Source organism: Rattus norvegicus, chromosome 17 (genome assembly GCF_021556685.1).
Source record: "Rattus norvegicus strain SHRSP/BbbUtx chromosome 17, alternate assembly SHRSP_T2T, whole genome shotgun sequence".
In the NCBI taxonomy this organism is placed as follows: Eukaryota; Metazoa; Chordata; class Mammalia; order Rodentia; family Muridae; genus Rattus; species Rattus norvegicus.
In genome coordinates, this window is record NC_141550.1 from 73,405,966 (window position 1) to 73,422,246 (window position 16,281).

At 40.1% G+C, this 16,281-nt stretch overlaps 1 protein-coding gene across 9 annotated transcripts in view; it reads left to right on the forward strand.

Annotated features, from left to right (window-relative positions):
- Window positions 1-2,873: 2,873 nt before the first annotated feature.
- Window positions 2,874-16,281, forward strand: part of Tasor2 (transcription activation suppressor family member 2) — a 54,305-nt gene continuing 40,897 nt past the window's right edge. For 5 of the 9 annotated variants that reach the window (XM_087591150.1, XM_087591143.1, XM_087591147.1 and 2 more), the window contains exon 1: window positions 2,884-3,142. The gene's annotated coding sequence lies outside the window, so the exon portion shown is untranslated. 9 annotated transcript variants of the gene reach the window in all.

A 16,281-nucleotide genomic window follows, 5' to 3' on the forward strand; every position in this document is an offset into this window, starting at 1 on the left:
CAGTTATCTGCTCTTACCACTTTTACAGCCTCTGTCTCCAGCTGTCTGTTCTTACCAGTTTATACTTGCAATTAATGGTTTATGGCTACAGGAAGGGTGGTGACAGTGATAAATTAGTCTTGGACCCTGCATGGGCCTTCCTGATTGTCTTTTTAAAGTTTGAGAGCTTGATCAGACAATGGACTTGCTCTCCTTCTTTGTGCCTCCTGTCCCCCATTCTTTCGCCCCCTCCCCAGGTCTCCTCTGAACCCCCTCACCCCCCACCCCCACAGGTTGGGGCAGTGGAGAATTTCAATGTGTGGCCTAGAGACTGTTTTGTGGTATTTTGGTGAAGAATGTGTGTCAACTTTTGCTCTTGTCTAAAGCATCTGCCTGAGGCTAAGGTGAAGAGACTCAAATTAATTGCATTGACAAAGGAAGTCTCAGAAACAGCTGTCATAGATTTTGTTCTCTGGTTAAGTCTCATGAAGAGCATTTTAAGCAAGCTGTAAAAGGAAAATATAAAACATATGGTTCCAGTATTAAAGGGCACCAGGAAGTGAAATGGAGCAGAATCCTGTGTTCAAGGATACTAAATTGAATTAAGGGAATAATGACCCTGAGGTAATGGCCTGCATCAGGTGTACGTGATAATGTTTAAGAGTCACTCAGGTGGTACTGGTTTTGAAGCATCAAGGGGTCATGAAGAACAGCTGAGGCTTAGCACTGTGAGAGGCTATGGAAGGCCATTGGTGAAAGTACAGCCGCAGTTAAGAGTTGATGTCCCAGGACTGAAGGAGTCATGCAAAGCAATTGAGGCTTGGCACCATGAAGGGAGCCTATGAGAGGCTATTGGTGAAGCCTAGCAGCAGCAGAAGACCCCAGCATATTTGAGATGCCAGTGCCATGGGATGATCACCAAGAACAGCAGTGGCAGTGGAGTGGATCAGCCTGAGCTTAGAGTGCTACAGAGGGCAGAACTGGAGAAGTGACTTCAGCCCTTTGGAGGAGCCCAGAAGATCATGTGTGGATCCAGACATTGAAACAAAAAGCTGTAACATTGAAGTTTGAGATGCAAGAGCTGTGGCTTATCTGTTGAGGAAAACTGCTAACAGGGAGTGGAACCAGCCCTAGAGAAAGAAGTTTGTTGCAGTCAACAAAGACAAAAAGGGAGTTGGAGATCTGAAAACTGCTTTGACATCAGGCATGGAGTTTGCCCAGCTGGTTTCCTGTCTTGCTTTGGGGATTACAGTTACATGATTGGCTGAATCTCAAAGGAGACTTTGCACTTTGTACTTTTAACATTGTTGAGACTGCTATAGAACATGGGGGTCTTTTTAAATTGGAATAAATGTATTTTGCATTGGGGTATGTTTAAGTATGGTCCCCATAAATTCATATATTTGAACAAGCCTATGGAGGCCAGGAAGTCGAATGTGATGGTTTGTACATGCTTGGCTCAGGGAATGACACTACTCCTGTTGTAAGTGTGTCACTGTGGGTGAGGGCTTCAAGACCCTCATCCTAGCTGCCTGGAAGCCAGTATCTGCTAACAGCCTTCAGGCGAAGATGTAGAACTCTTAGTTGGTAGGCATTCTCCTGACCCTTCTTAGCCCTTGGGTAGTGTGTGAATATTCCTTGTTCTTTTTTCACTTTCATAGCAGTCTTACTGAAATCTTGAACACATTTTCACCGGTGAGGTGCTTTGCACTTGACCTCCAAAGTTCATTTGGTCACTTTCATCTTTGGATTTTGATTTCCAACATCCCATTTTTGTTAAATCTTTGGTGTTTTCCTTCTGTTCCAGTCTCCCGCCTCCAACTCCATTTACTAGCATTTCATTCATTTTTCACACGTTATTACCTGAAATAACTGTGGCACCTTATAATTTAATGCACCTGTACAATGAACTCAGTGATGAGTAGGGTCCTTCTTTTCCTTGCTCATGACCACGATCTCAGATTTTAATACAGAATTTGCCACATGTATACTAACCCGTTTAATGATGAAATCTTATCTCTGGGTAACAAAATTTCAACTCACAGCTCAAGGTCCTTGGTACTGTTGAATTTCTCTCCTCGGTACTTATCTGTAGTAAGGATAAGACTTGAATTGTTAATTACGGTGACCCCAACGCTCTTCACGTAGATGATAAACTTCAAATCCGCCTGGGGAACTCCCACAATGAACTTAAGTTTTGTATGGATTTAACATTCAGCAAATTCAAACAGTAGTGACATCTTCCAGTTGGGCTAGACCAACCTGCATTACCAGAGTCACTGGAGAGGACCTTCAATTTATAGCTAGTTGATTGTCTTTACTCCAGCCAACTCAGTTTTTTTACTCCGGACTGTACCTAGGCGCTTTAGCTACAAGGGGAGGTTCAAAAGCAAGCAGTTTGACAGAAATTATGTTAGCTGTGACATCTTGGCCTAAAGACCTAAAATAGTTGGGTAATTTTTCATCAAGGAAATCATTTCTAGTTCAACCTAAAATGGCCTCAGCAATGAAACAAGATGGAAGCGTCTCTGTACAATCTCGCCCTGATAGCACCTAATACAGAAAGAGCCGGAAAGCGGCCATGAGCAACCCACAATACACTGGAGGAGGTTCCGGCTGAGGAGCCTCACTTCCTGCTCACGCCTTCTATATCCGGCCGCCTACATCTCGCGAGAAGCCAGGGAAAGCTCGGTCGTCCAATCCAGAGCGAGCTTTGCCCCTCCCGCGCGCCTGCGCATAAAAGAAAAAGCAAGAGCAACGTGGACGCCGGCGGCGGTCGCGCCTGCGCCTTGGCGCGCTCCCCGTGATTGGCTCCCGTGACGCGACCCACGGAGCTTTAGTTTTCACTTTCTGTCTTCTGAGCCCCCTCCCTCTCTCACGGTCCACGAGGTTTCACTTCCGGTTACTGGTGCCGGGGGGGGTGCCGGAGGGCGGACGCGTTCCCAGCGCCTGGCTGGTTTCTGAAGCCGCTTCTCGCCCGTGAGACTGAGTGAGGGACCGGAGCGTGCGCGCGCGGCCGGGGAACACCCGGGTTCGTGAGGCGAGGTCCGGAGACGCGGCAGGACGAGGGGCCAGGAGGAGAAAGGGACGGGCTGTTAAAGCATGGGAAGGACACTGAGCTGTGAGCTCAGCTCCTCAGGGAAGGCTGCCTCGCCGGGGACAGGTAACGCTCCCTCAGGGGTCGGGGCGTCCGGGGTGAGGAAGAGCGGGGCACGCGTGGTGATTGAGGGCTGGTGGGCGGGCGGGCAGGGCGACGCGCGGGGCCACTGGGCAGACGCCTCGGTCGCCCGGGACGCGGGGCCCCCATGCTCCGACCTGGAGAGGAGGGTAAGGTTAGACAGGGTCTCCACCGAGCCTGTGGAGGGCGTGGGAATGGGTGTCTGCACTCTGAGGCAGAAAGCCGGGCGCGTTTTGTTTGTGTCACCTGTCACAGGGCAGCTCCATGCCCAAGGGAGGTGATCGGCTCTGCACTGAAGCGTTGCCTTGGTTTGGGGTTGGCCTAGCTCCTCCTCCCCCAGAGGGGTTTTGGGGAAACCCTCAGGTCGGGTTTCTGGATTCCGTAGAATCCAAGGCAACGCATGACAAGGTTTACCCTTCTTTATTACGTACAATGGGCCTTCCCCATATGGAAGAGAGCAGCGGGCTGCAGCCACGTTGAAGGAATGTTGCAGTAGGCTGGTCCCGGCGTTGGTTAGAGGCGAGCCGGCGGGCACTTGGTAGGAAAACGTGGCTTAACTTTGAAAACTGGAGTTGGTTTGAAAGTTCTCGGGTCTCTTAAGTCTCGGTTGATGCGCCTTACTTTAAGCTACTCTCTACTGTACTCTTTCTGAAGGGAAACTTAGAACGGGAAGTCAATCAAAGTCTTTCCTAAACCTGTATAATACAAAAGCACCTGGGGACTCAACAGTGTCCGCCCTCAGAGGAGCAAAAGGAAGGCGGGGTGAATATGTCAGAGTGTAGAATCTGAGATTGTTGGAAAGCCTACCGAAGAGGTTTAGGACAAAGCACATACACCTGATAGTGTAAGCGAATACTCTCGTACTGGAAAATGGTTTGGTAAAGGATAGTTCAGTGTTATCAGTGTACATCAATACCTAGAGAGCCCAAGATAGAAAAAATAAAAGGTAACTGAGTATTTCTCAGTAATTACTATTAAGGACGATGATGTTGGAAGTGTGTTGTCAGTTCGTTTCCTACAATCTTTCAAATAAACATAAATGGCATCTCTTCTAGTCTGTAAACATTTGCTTAAATACATTGAAATTTGAAAACCGCCAGGAAACTTGCCTGGTACTATTTGTTACCTGTAGCATATCCGTTTAGCACAAATATGTTGGACATGTTTATCCGTCGTATCTTGTCAGTGGACATTTTTAAGATTTTTCTTATAAAAATTCTTATACATATATATAAAATGTTTTTCAAAGATGTATTTACTTTATTTATTTGAGTACACTGTAGTTACCGTCAGACACACCAGAAGAGGGCATCAGATTCTATTACAGATGGTTGTGAGCCACCATGTGGTTGCTGTGATTTGAACTCAGGACCTCTGGAAGAGCAGTCAGTGCTCTTAACCGCTGAGCCATCTCTCCAGTCCATAACAATTCTTCAGAGCTGTGTTTTTCACCTGCAGCTGTTATAAACAGGGTTTAGTTGCTGATGATAACTGTTTGTAGAATCAAATTTTTATGATAATGCTAGGCAGTTTGTTAAAAGCCCTGGGATGATTTTACTTTTAAAATTTAATTCCCCTCAGATTTGGTTTTCATTACTCTCCAAGGCCGCACCGGATGGTAACAATGTTTTCTAAACATTTTAACTCATCTAATAATTGAAAAATCATTTTAATTTTTAATCTTTCCTAGTGAATAAGAAAGGAAAACATTTGGGACAGCCCAGTATCCCTTGTTTATGATATTGGGTCTGAACACTCTGCTTTGACCTATTTACAATTACCATACTGTTTTAGTTATGGTAGCTTTATGATATACATTGGTACTTTCTTTTGGGTGGGGGAGACCAGGGAAAGCTCAGGATTCTTCTTTGTTCTTCCAGATAAATCATCTCAATCTCTATAGAAAACCACATTGGGATATTTGTGTTTGCGTTATATAGCTTATTCATTGCATTTATATTCATTTACGAAAAGACTTTATTTTTTCCTTCCAAGAATATATCTTTATTGTGTGTGAAAATGTGTTTACAAAAAAAGCAAGCAGGCTATTTGGCTATTTGTGCACATTGTTAATGAGCATTACAGGAACCTTAGAAATAGATTGTGTGTTTTCTAGAAGGAAAATCTCGCTTGAACTTTCACCGTGATCCTTATTTCATTAAAATATCTTGATCAGTCTTGAACTTAGAGAGTCATACTTTATATTCACATTTTGTTTTGTGTTCCAAAATTTATATTAACAGCATGTGTCTTTGTCCACATTTTTTTTTTTAATTGTAACCCAGGCTACCCTTGAACTTGATATGGTAGCAAAGGCTGGAATTGAACTCTTGATCTTCTGATAACTCCTCTAAAATGCTGGAATTACAGACACACTGCCATGCTGCATTTGTGCCATGCTGGTGATTGAGACAGGGCTGTATATTCTAAACAAGCGACAAGCACTAGTCTACATCCCCAGCCAGTTCTTCTACAGTTGTAAAAATACTGCATTACTCCAGTTACATCTATTGATAAATACTACATTAGATGTTAAATTGATTACTTTCAAAAATAGTTATTAGTATGTTTCAAAACTAGACCAGTTACATCTTGGCTTAAATAATATTTTTGATGAAAAGTAGCTTTTTACCTTCCAAAAAATATTAGTGATAAAAGTAACATTGTATGATGTTTTTGCAAATAGCCTTCATGTCACCTTTAATTGTTCAAGTACTTCTGCACTTTGTCGTACAGATTGTTTTAGTTGAAGTATATGACAAAATTGTCTGGTATTGGCTAAGTGGTTGGAAAAGGAGGTACATTTTAATATTTTCTCATAGTCGTGGTTTTTTGGGGTATTCATCAGTTTTGATAATAATTTCCATTTATTGAGCTTGTACTTCAGAGGGCTTTCATTCATTTATTAGTCATTTGGAAAATACTAGTTCCCTAAATTGCATAGATTTTTCCAAATAATGAGTGTGTGTGTACACACACATATATTAATGTTATATATTTAATTGTTATATATAATATATTAATACTAATAGTTATACATAGTAATATATATTACTTATATCTTAAGAGTGTCATTTTTGTTAATTTAGATTTTTCTAGGACTCTGCTGAATGTTTTTTAGGACTTTGTCTTAGTATTTGTCAGAGTTATAGGTGCCCTTACTATTTAAATGCCTTACTATTTTACATCTTTTAATTTTAATATTGACTATTTCTTTTTTTTTTTTTTTTTTTTTTTGGTTCTTTTTTTTCGGAGCTGGGGACCGAACCCAGGGCCTTGCGCTTCCTAGGTAAGCGCTCTACCACTGAGCTAAATCCCCAGCCCCTGACTATTTCTTATTACTGCCCAACTGGTTTTGATTTATCTTTTTTTTTTTTTTTTTTTTCGGAGCTGGGGACCGAACCCAGGGCCTTGTGCTTGCTAGGCAAACGCTCTACCACTGAGCTTAATCCCCAACCCCCCTGGTTTTGATTTATCTTACCTCTAGTTTATCATTTATATTAATCTTATCAATGAAAAGTATGTTTATTTTTTACTTCTCACTAAACTATTGATATAACTAGGTGGCGTATATACACTTGTGCATTTTGTGTGTTTATTTTGTGGTACTAAGAATTGATTCCAAATTTCAAAAAAGATCAAGCTACCCCTGAGCCATGTCCTCAGCCCTGTACTTTTATATTTTAAAGGCTGTAAATGCCGAGCATTAGAGTATTTGTCTAGTATGTGCACCACCTTAGATTAGTATCTGTTAGAACATATTTTCTTTTTGAGACATTATACCGCCCTTGTACCTATGATTTCACTGCCATGTATATTGAGTTTCTGGAATTACAAGTATGCTCCACCATGCCTGGCTGGAAGTTTTTTTCATGATTTCATACTTATTTTAAGTTACATGTATCTATGAGAGCGTGTGTGCACTTGAGGGCAGATACTTGTGAAGGCCAGAAGAGGATGGATCTGGAGCTACACCCAACGTGGGTACCAAGAACTGAACTTGAGGCTCTTCAAGAGCAACATGTGTCCTTAACCACTGACCACCTCTCCACTAGCCGGAATTAAAAAGAAGTTTTAAAATGTATATATTTGTTTGTTTATAATGTAAGTATATAGGTATTTGTGTGTATGTAAACATGCATGAATACTGTGGAGTGTATGAGACAGGTTGTTGGGTCCATAAAAATGTAACTGTGTTAACGTGTAAATGAAATGTTAATAAAATGTAAATGTGTGTATGAATATACGTGTGTCTCTGCATATTTGTCTATGTAAAGAATTTTAATTCTTTTCCTTTCCTTCCTCTCTGGTTCACAGAGAGTTAACCAGCTAGGCCAGTGAAGAGAGAAATAGCAATAAATCCTTTACCTAGTCACTCAGCTGTTAGCAACAAGTGTCAGCAGATCTAGAAGCCTGCAGCTTCTGGCCTCAGAGTAACTTAGAGTCAAGATAGGCATACATTCTATAGAAAGCACTCACTAGACCAGATCTTGACCCATTCTCTGCTAAGCTCCCAGCAATATCCTCTTCTTGCCTTTTGCTTTTCATTTTGTCTTTTTAAAATTGGTTTCTGATTTAATTACTGCTTTTGTCATAAGAAATGTGCTTAGGGCATACTTCTGGTTTTGTTTAATAAAATATAACATTTAATTGGAGAAGTAAATCTCTTGTTAATTGTCAAGACACTATTGCTTGATGAAATACACACTTTAATGTATAGCTACTTTCTCTTAGGAGAAGAGCTATTTGACCCCAACTCTTGATGTCTAGTTCATTTTGATACAGGACATATTTCACCTCTATGCTCAGGGCATTTGGGGTGGAATAGAGGGGGGGGAGGGAGGGAGGGAGGGGGGGGAGAGAGAGAGAGAGAGAGAGAGAGATGAAAGCAGTTTAAAAATCTTAGTTCTGCCCCTTGCTTTGTAAGATACGTTCAAGATTTATTTATTTTATGTATATGAGTACTGTAGCTGTCTTCAGACACACCAGAAGAGGGAATCTGATCCTATTACAGATGGTTGTGAGCCACCATCTGGTTGCTGGGAATTGAACTCAGGACCTCTGGAAGAGCAGTCAGTGTTCTTAACCGCTGAGCCATCTCTCCAACCCCCAACCCCTTTTTTAAAAGAAATTTTTAAGTTAGAACATTGGTCACAGTTTATATGGATGTCTTTAAAAAGTCACCATAAAGGACTGGGGAGCGTGGCTCAGTAATAGAGCATTTATCTACCACATTGGATCTGCAGTATCATACTAGAGGATGGGGGAATGCATACAGCCACATGCATTTTAAAATAATTTTAATCAAAATTATATGATCTTGAACAATTTACCTTTTAGGCATCATGTCAAAACAAAGAAATTGGGGCTGGGGATTTAGCTCAGTGGTAGAGCGCTTACCTAGGAAGTGCAAGGCCCTGGGTTCGGTCCCCAGCTCCGGAAAAAAAAAAAAAAAAAAAAAAACAAAGAAATTTAAAAATTATAAGTATCAGGCTGATCAGAAACTTTGTAGATTATTTAGGGAATATTAAAAACAATCTTCGGGGTTGGGGATTTAGTTCAGTGGTAGAGTGCTTGCCTAGCAAGCACAAGGCCCTGGGTTTGGTCCCCAGCTCCAAAAAAAAGAAAAAAAAAACAAATAAAAACAATCTTCAAAAGTAAATATTGCTCTTAGAAAGCTAAGACAGAAAGATTGATCACTGCAAGTTTAAGGTTAGCTGGGGCTAAAGAAAGAGAAGAACCCTGTATCAAAAATCAAGGACAAGGGTTACAGAGATGGCTCACTCGTTAAGAGCACTGACTGCTCTTCCAGAGGTCCTGAGTTCAAATCCTAGCAACCACATAGTGGCTCACAACCATCTGTAATGGGATCTGATGCCTTCTTCTGGTGGGTCTGAAGACAGGTACAGTGTACTCATGTTCATGAAGTAAATAATAATAAAAAAAAAAATCAACTGACAAGGGGACGAGAAAGCTCAGTGGATAGCTCACTTGCTGCCAAATCTGATGGCCCTGAGTTTGATTCCTCGAACCTCTGTGATGGAAGGAGAAAACCAACTCTTTCAGGTTGCCCTCTAACATATATACCACAGCAAGCTCTCCAACACATAAAAACCCATGAAAAAGATATGTTACATTTTCTTAAAGTTGAATATTCAACTCAGTCTAACCAACTTTCAGTCAGATGATAAGTCATAATTTGTAGATATAATTTTTTTTTTTTTGGTTCTTTTTTTCGGAGCTGGGGACCGAACCCAGGTCCTTGCACTTCTTAGGCAAGCGCTCTACCACTGAGCTAAATCCCCAACCCCGTAGATATAATTTTTTAATTCAGTGGATATACTCTCCAGTCCCTCACTCCTTTCTTAAAAAGGCAACTGCCACTGGATAAATTGAAATATCTAAGTCTACTTGCTATTTTGAAACAGCACAAAGTTACATAATTCTGTATTTAAATAATTTGCTAATGAGTTCAAATTATCTTCTGTATAGTCAATACAACATAATATGCTTTTTGGTCTATGTACTCCTTCACATTTATATTACTGATATTTTTTCCCCATTTCTTTGATTTCTAATCTGAGTTCCTTTAACTTGTTTCTCTATAATAGACTATATTGCTTAGTGAATTAATTACTAACTTAGGGTAGTGTGTGATTTTACTGTATTTAAAGATGCAGTTATATGATCTCTGCTTTTTGTTTCAAAAGTTTTTTTTCAGAGAGATTATTCTTGTAAGCATAACTTCTGTGTTATTAGCACTTAAAGAGTTGGAATAAAAGCATCCCAGTGTTGTTACTGCTTCTAGAACAAACTAGTATCTTTCTGTGGAACAAGTTTGTGTCTGACCTATAGACTCAGTGTAGCCAGAGTTAACTTGAGTGCAACAAACATAAAATCCATAAATGTAGTACAATGGGGGAGGGTACTTTGTTTGTTTGTTTGTTTGTTTATTGAGGCAGGGTTTTTCTCTGTGTAGACCTTCCTATCCTGGAACTCACTCTGTAGACCAGGTTGGCCTTGAACTTGCAGAGATCCACCTGCCTCTACTTCCCAAGTGCTGGGAGTAAGGGCATTCCCCACTGCCACCCAGCATGAATTAAATAGATGTCAGTCTCTGTGGCATTGGCAAAAGCTAGGACATACCCAAGACTTGGGAGAAATGTAAACTTTACAGATTTAGTCACATGCAAATTAGACGCTTGGTAAACATTTGTTCACTTTAGAATTGTTTAGAACATTAACAAGGAACAGGACTGTATCAAGAATTACTGCCTTTCTAGCTTTCTGTAGAGATGACTGAGATGGGGCTCAACTCAGAAGACAGTTAAAATAAGTGTTAAAAATTATTATTGAGTTCATATTGTAAAGAATTTAGTAGTGGTAGTCTTTTCTCTAACCCAACTACCTCCCAAATAATCTAGACAGAGACTATATTTTTGTTAAATAATTTTTTCTTTTTTCTTTCATTGGTTATTTTCTTTATTTACATTTCAAATATTAACCCTTTCCCCAGTTTCTCCTCTGGAAATCCCCCATCCCACCCCGCACCCCCGCCTCAATGAGGGTGCTCCCCCCCAGCCACCCACTCCTTCCTCCCTGCCCTGGCATCCCCTACACTGGGGCATCGAGCCTTCACAGGTCCAAGGGGTTCTTCCATTGATACTGAACAAGGAGCCATGAGTCACTCCATGTGTACTACTCTTTGGTTGGTGGTTTAGTACTTGGGAAGTGGAAGGGGTGGGGGTAGGTCTGGTTAGTTGATATTATTGTTCTTCCTATGGGATTACAAACCCCCTCAGCTACCTCAGTCCTTTCTTTAATTTCTCCATTGGGGATCGTATTCTTAGTTCAATGGTTGACTGTGAGTATCTGTCTCTATTTGTCAGGCTCTGGCAGAGCCTCTTGGGAGACAGCTATATAAAGTTCCTGTCAGCATGCACCTCTTGGCATTCTCATTGGGGACTGGGTTTGGTGACTGGATATGGGATGGATCCCTATGTGTGGCAGTCTCTGGATGGCCTTTGGTTCAGTCTCTGCTCCACACTTTCTATTTCCTCCTGTGAGTATTTCGTTCCCCCCCCCTTTTTTTTTTTTTTGGTTCTTTTTTTCGGAGCTGGGGACCGAACCCAGGGCCTTGCGCTTCCTAGGTAAGCGCTCTACCACTGAGCTAAATCCCCAGCCCCTCGTTCCCCTTTTAAAGAAGGACTGGAGCGTCTGCACTTTGATTGTCCTCCTTGAGTTTCATATGGTCTGTGGATTGTATCTTGGGTAATTCCAGCTTTTGTGCTAATATCCACTTATCAGTGAGTGCATGTCATGTGTGTTCTTTTGTGATTGGGTTACCACACTCAGGATGATATTTTCTAGTTCCATCCATTTGCCTAAAATTTTCATGAAGTCACTGTCTTTGTTTTGTTTTGTTTTTTTAAAAGATTTATTTATTTATTATATAAGTATACTGTATCTGTCTTCAGACACCAGAAGAGAGTGTGTCTCATTACAGATCATTGTGAGCCATCATGTAGTTGCTGGGATTTGAACTCAGAATCTCTGGAAAAACAGTCAGTGCTCTTAACCACTGAGCCATCTCTCCAGCCCTGAAGTCATTGTTTTTAATAGCTGAATAGTACTCCATTGTGTAAATATACCATGTTTTCTATATACATTCCTCTGTTGAAGGACATCTGGGTTCTTTCCAGCTTTTCTGGCTATTATAAATAAAGCTTCTATGAAAATAGTAGAGCATGTGTCCTTGTTATATGTTGGGACATTTTTGGGTATATACCCAGGAGAGGTATAGCTTGGTCCTCAGGTAGTAGTATGTCCAATTTTCTGAGGAACCTCCAGGGTGGTTGTACCAGCTTGCAATCTGACCAACAGTGGAGGAGTTGTCTTTCTCCACATCCTCCCCAGCATCTGCTGTCACCTGAGTTTTTGATCTTCGTCATTCTGACTGGTGTGAGGTGGAGTCTGAGGGTTGTTTTGATTTGCATTTCCCTGAAGATGTTGAACATTTCTTTAGGTGCTTCACAAACATTCTTAACTGAGAATTCCTCGTTTAGCTCTGTACCCCATTTTTTAATAGGGTTATTTGATTTTTGAGTTCTTTGTATATATTGGATATTAGCCCTCTATTGAATATAAGATTGGTAAAGATCTTTTCCCAATCTGTTGGTTGCCATTTTGTCCTAATGACAGTGCCCTTTGCCTTAACAGAAGCTTCACAGTTTTGTGAGGTTCCATTTGTCAATTCTTGATCTTAGAGCATAAGCCATTGTTGAAATTTTCCCCAGTGTCCATGGGTTTGAGGCACTTCCCCACTTTCTCTTCTATTAGTTTCAGTGTATCTGGTTTTATGTGGAGGTTCTTGATCCACTTGGACTTGAACTTTGTGCAAGAAGTTACAAATGGATCAATTTCCATTCTATATGCTGACCAACAGTGGGACCAGCACCATTTGTTGAATATGCTGTCATTTTTCCTCTGGATGGTTTTAGCTCCTTTGTCAAAGATGAAGTGACCATAGATAGGTGTGTGGGTTCATTTGTGGGTCTTCAATTCTATTCCATTGGTCTACCTGCCTGTCTCTGTACCAATACCATGCAGTTTTATCACCATTGCTCTGTAATACAGCTTGAGGTTGGGGATCATGATTTCCCCCAGCAGTTCTTTTATTGTTGAGAATTGTTTTCGCTAGCCTGAGTGTTTTGTTACTCCAAATGATGTGGAAATTGTTTTCTAACTCAGTGAAGAATTTAGTTGGAATTTAGATGTAGATTGCTTTTGGTAAGATGGTAAGATAGTCATTTTTACTATATTACTATATTTTAGTATATTAATCCTGCCAGTTCATGAGCACTAGAAGGTCTTTCCATCTTCTGAGATCTTCATTTTCTTTCTTCAGAGATTTGATGTTTTTGTCATACAAATCTTTTCACTTGCTTGGTTAGTGTTACACCAAGATATTTTATATTATTTGTGGCTATTGTGAAGGGTGTCGTTTCCCTAATTTCTCAGCTTGTTTATCTTTTGAATACAGGAAAGCTATTGATTTGTTTAATTTTATATCCAGTCATTTTCTGAAGTTGTTTAGCAGGTTTAGGAGTTCTCTGGTTGAATTTTTGGGGTCACTTAAGTATCCTATCATTTCATCTGCAAATAGTGATATTTTGATTCCTTCCTTTGCAATTTGTATTCCTTTGACCTTTTGTTCTCTAATTGCTCTGGCTAGGACTTCAAATACTATACTGACTAGGTAGGGAGAGAGTGGGCAGCCTTGTCTGCTCCCTGATTTTAGTGGGATTGCTTAAAGTTTCTCTCTATTTAGTTTGATGTTGGCTGCAGGTTTGCTGTATATTGCTTTTACAATGTTTAGGTATGGGCCTTGAATTCCTGATCCTTCTAAGACTTTTATCATGAAGGGATGTTGAATTTTGTCAAATGCTTTCTCAGCATCTAATGAGATGATCATGTGGGATTTTTTGAGTTTGCTTATCTAGTAGATTACATTGATGGATTTCTGTATATTGAAGCATCCCTGCATCTCTGGCATGAATCCTACTTGATCATGATGGATGATCATTTTGATGTGTTCTTGGATTCAGTCTTCGAGAATTTTAATGAGTATTTTTGCATAGATATTCATAAGGGAAATTGGTCTGAAGTTCTCTTTGTTGGGTTTTTGTGTGGTTCAGGTATAAGCATAATTTTGGCTTTATAGAAAAAATTGGGTAGTATCCCCTCTTTCTGTTTTGTGGGATAGTTTGAAGAGTATTGGTATTAGGTCTTCTTTGAAAGTCTGTTAGAATTCTGCACTAAACCCTGTTAGTCCTGGGATTTTTTTTGTTGTTGTTGGGAGACTTTTAATATCTGCTTCTACTTTTTTAGGGATTATGGGACTGCTAAATGGTTTATCTGATCTTTATTTAACTTTGGTACCTGGTATCTATCTAGAAAATTGCTAAATTCCCCCCATATTTTCCAGTTTTGTTGTGTATAGGCTTTTGTAGGATCTAATAAGTTTTTGAATTTCCTCAGTTTCTGTTATGTCTCCCTTTTCATTTCTGATTTTTGTTAATTTAGATACTGTCTTTGTGCCCTCTGGTTAGTCTGGCTAAGGGTTTATCTATCTTGTTGATTTTCTCAAAGAACCAACTCCCCAGTTTTGTTGATCTTTGTATAATTTCTTTTTGTTTCTACTTGGTTGATTACAGTCCTGAGTTTGATTATTTCCTGCCATCTACTCCTCTTGGGTATATTTGCTTCTTTTTATTTTAGAACTTTCAGGTGTGCTGTCAAGCTGCTCTCTCCAGTTTCTTTTTGGAGGCACTCAGAGATACGAGTTTTCCTCTTAGCACTGCTTTCATTGTGCCCCATAAGTTTTGAGTATTTTGTGCCTTTTTATTAAATTCTATCTTTATTCTTTCCTTGACCAACTTATCATTGAGTAGAGTGGTCAATTTCCATGTGAATGTGTGCTTTCTGTCCTTTTTGTTGTTATTGAAGACCAGCCTCAGTTTGTGGTGATCTGATAGGAATCAAGGGATTATTTCAATCTTCTTGTATGTGTTGAGGCCTGTTTTGCGACCAATTATATGGTCAGTTTTGAAGAAGGTACCATCTGGTGCTGAGAAGGTATATTTTGTTTTAGTGTGAGATATTCTATAGATATTTGGTTCATAACTTCTGTTAGTTTCACTGTGTCTCTGTTTAATTTGTTTCCATGATCTGTCCTTTAATAAGAGTGGGGTGTTTAAGTCTTCCATTATTGTGTGAGGTGCAATGTGTGCTGTGGGCTTTATTGAAGTTTCTTTTATGAATGTGGGTGCCCTTGCATTTGGAGCATAGATGTTCAGAATTGAAAGTTCATCATGGTAGATTTTTCCTTTGATGAGAATAAAGTATTCTTCCTTGTCTTTTTTTGATAACTCTTGGTTGAAAGTTGATTTTATTCGATATTAGAATGACTACTCCAGCTTGTTTCTTGGGATCATTTGCTTGGAAAATTGTTTTCCAGCCTTTTACTCTGAGGTAATGTCTGTCTTTGTCACTGAGGTGCATTTCCTGTATGCAGCAAAATGCTGGGTCCTGTTCATGTAAGGAAAAGTGATTGTCCTGTGGCTGTCTTCTTTTGGGCATGTTGAAAGATTACTTTCTTGCTTTTTCTTGGGTGTAGTTTGCCTCCTTGTTTTGGAGTTTTCCATCTATTATCCTTTGTAGGACTGGATTTGTGGAAAGATACTGTGTAACTTTGTTTTTGTCATGGAATATCTTGATTTTTTCCATCTATGTTAATTGAGAGTTTTGCTGGGTATAGTAGCCTGGGCTGGCATTTGTGTTCTCTTAGGGTCTGTATGACATCTGTCTAGGATCTTCTGGCTTTCATAGTCTCTGATGAAAGGTCTAATAGGTCTGCCTTTATATGTTACTTGACCCTTTTCCCTTACTGCCTTTAATATTCTTTCTTTGTTTTGATTATTATGTGACAGAAGGAGTTTCTTTTCTGTCCCAGTCTATTTGGAATTCTGTAGGCTTCTTCTTGTATGTTCATGTGCATCTCTTTCTTTAGGTCAGGGAAGTTTTCTTCTATAAATTTGTTGAAGATATTTACTGGGCCTTTAAGTTGGGAATCTTCCCTCTCTCCTATAACTATTATCCTTAAGTTTTGGTCTTTTCATTGTGTCCTGGATTTCTTGGCTGTTTTGGATTAGGAGGTTTCTTTGCATTTTGCATTTTCTTTGACTATTGTGTCAATGTTTTCTGCCCCTGAGATTCTCCATTCTGTCTCTTGTATTCTGTTGGTGATGTTTGCATCTATGACTCCTGATCTCTTTCCTGGTTTTCTATCTTCAAGGTTGTCTCCTTTTGTGACTTCTTTACTGTTTCTCTTTTCATTGTTAGATCCTGAATGGTTTTGTTCAATTCCTTCACCTATTTGGTTGTGTTTTCCTGTACCCTTTAAGGGCTTCTACCTGTTTACCTGTGTTCTCCTGTATTTTTTTAAAGGGGGTTATTTATGTCCTTCCTAAAGTCCTCTATCATCATCATGAGATGTGATTTTTAAGTTCAGATCTTGCCTTTCTGGTGTGTTGGGGTATCCAGGACTTGCTGTAGTGAGAGAA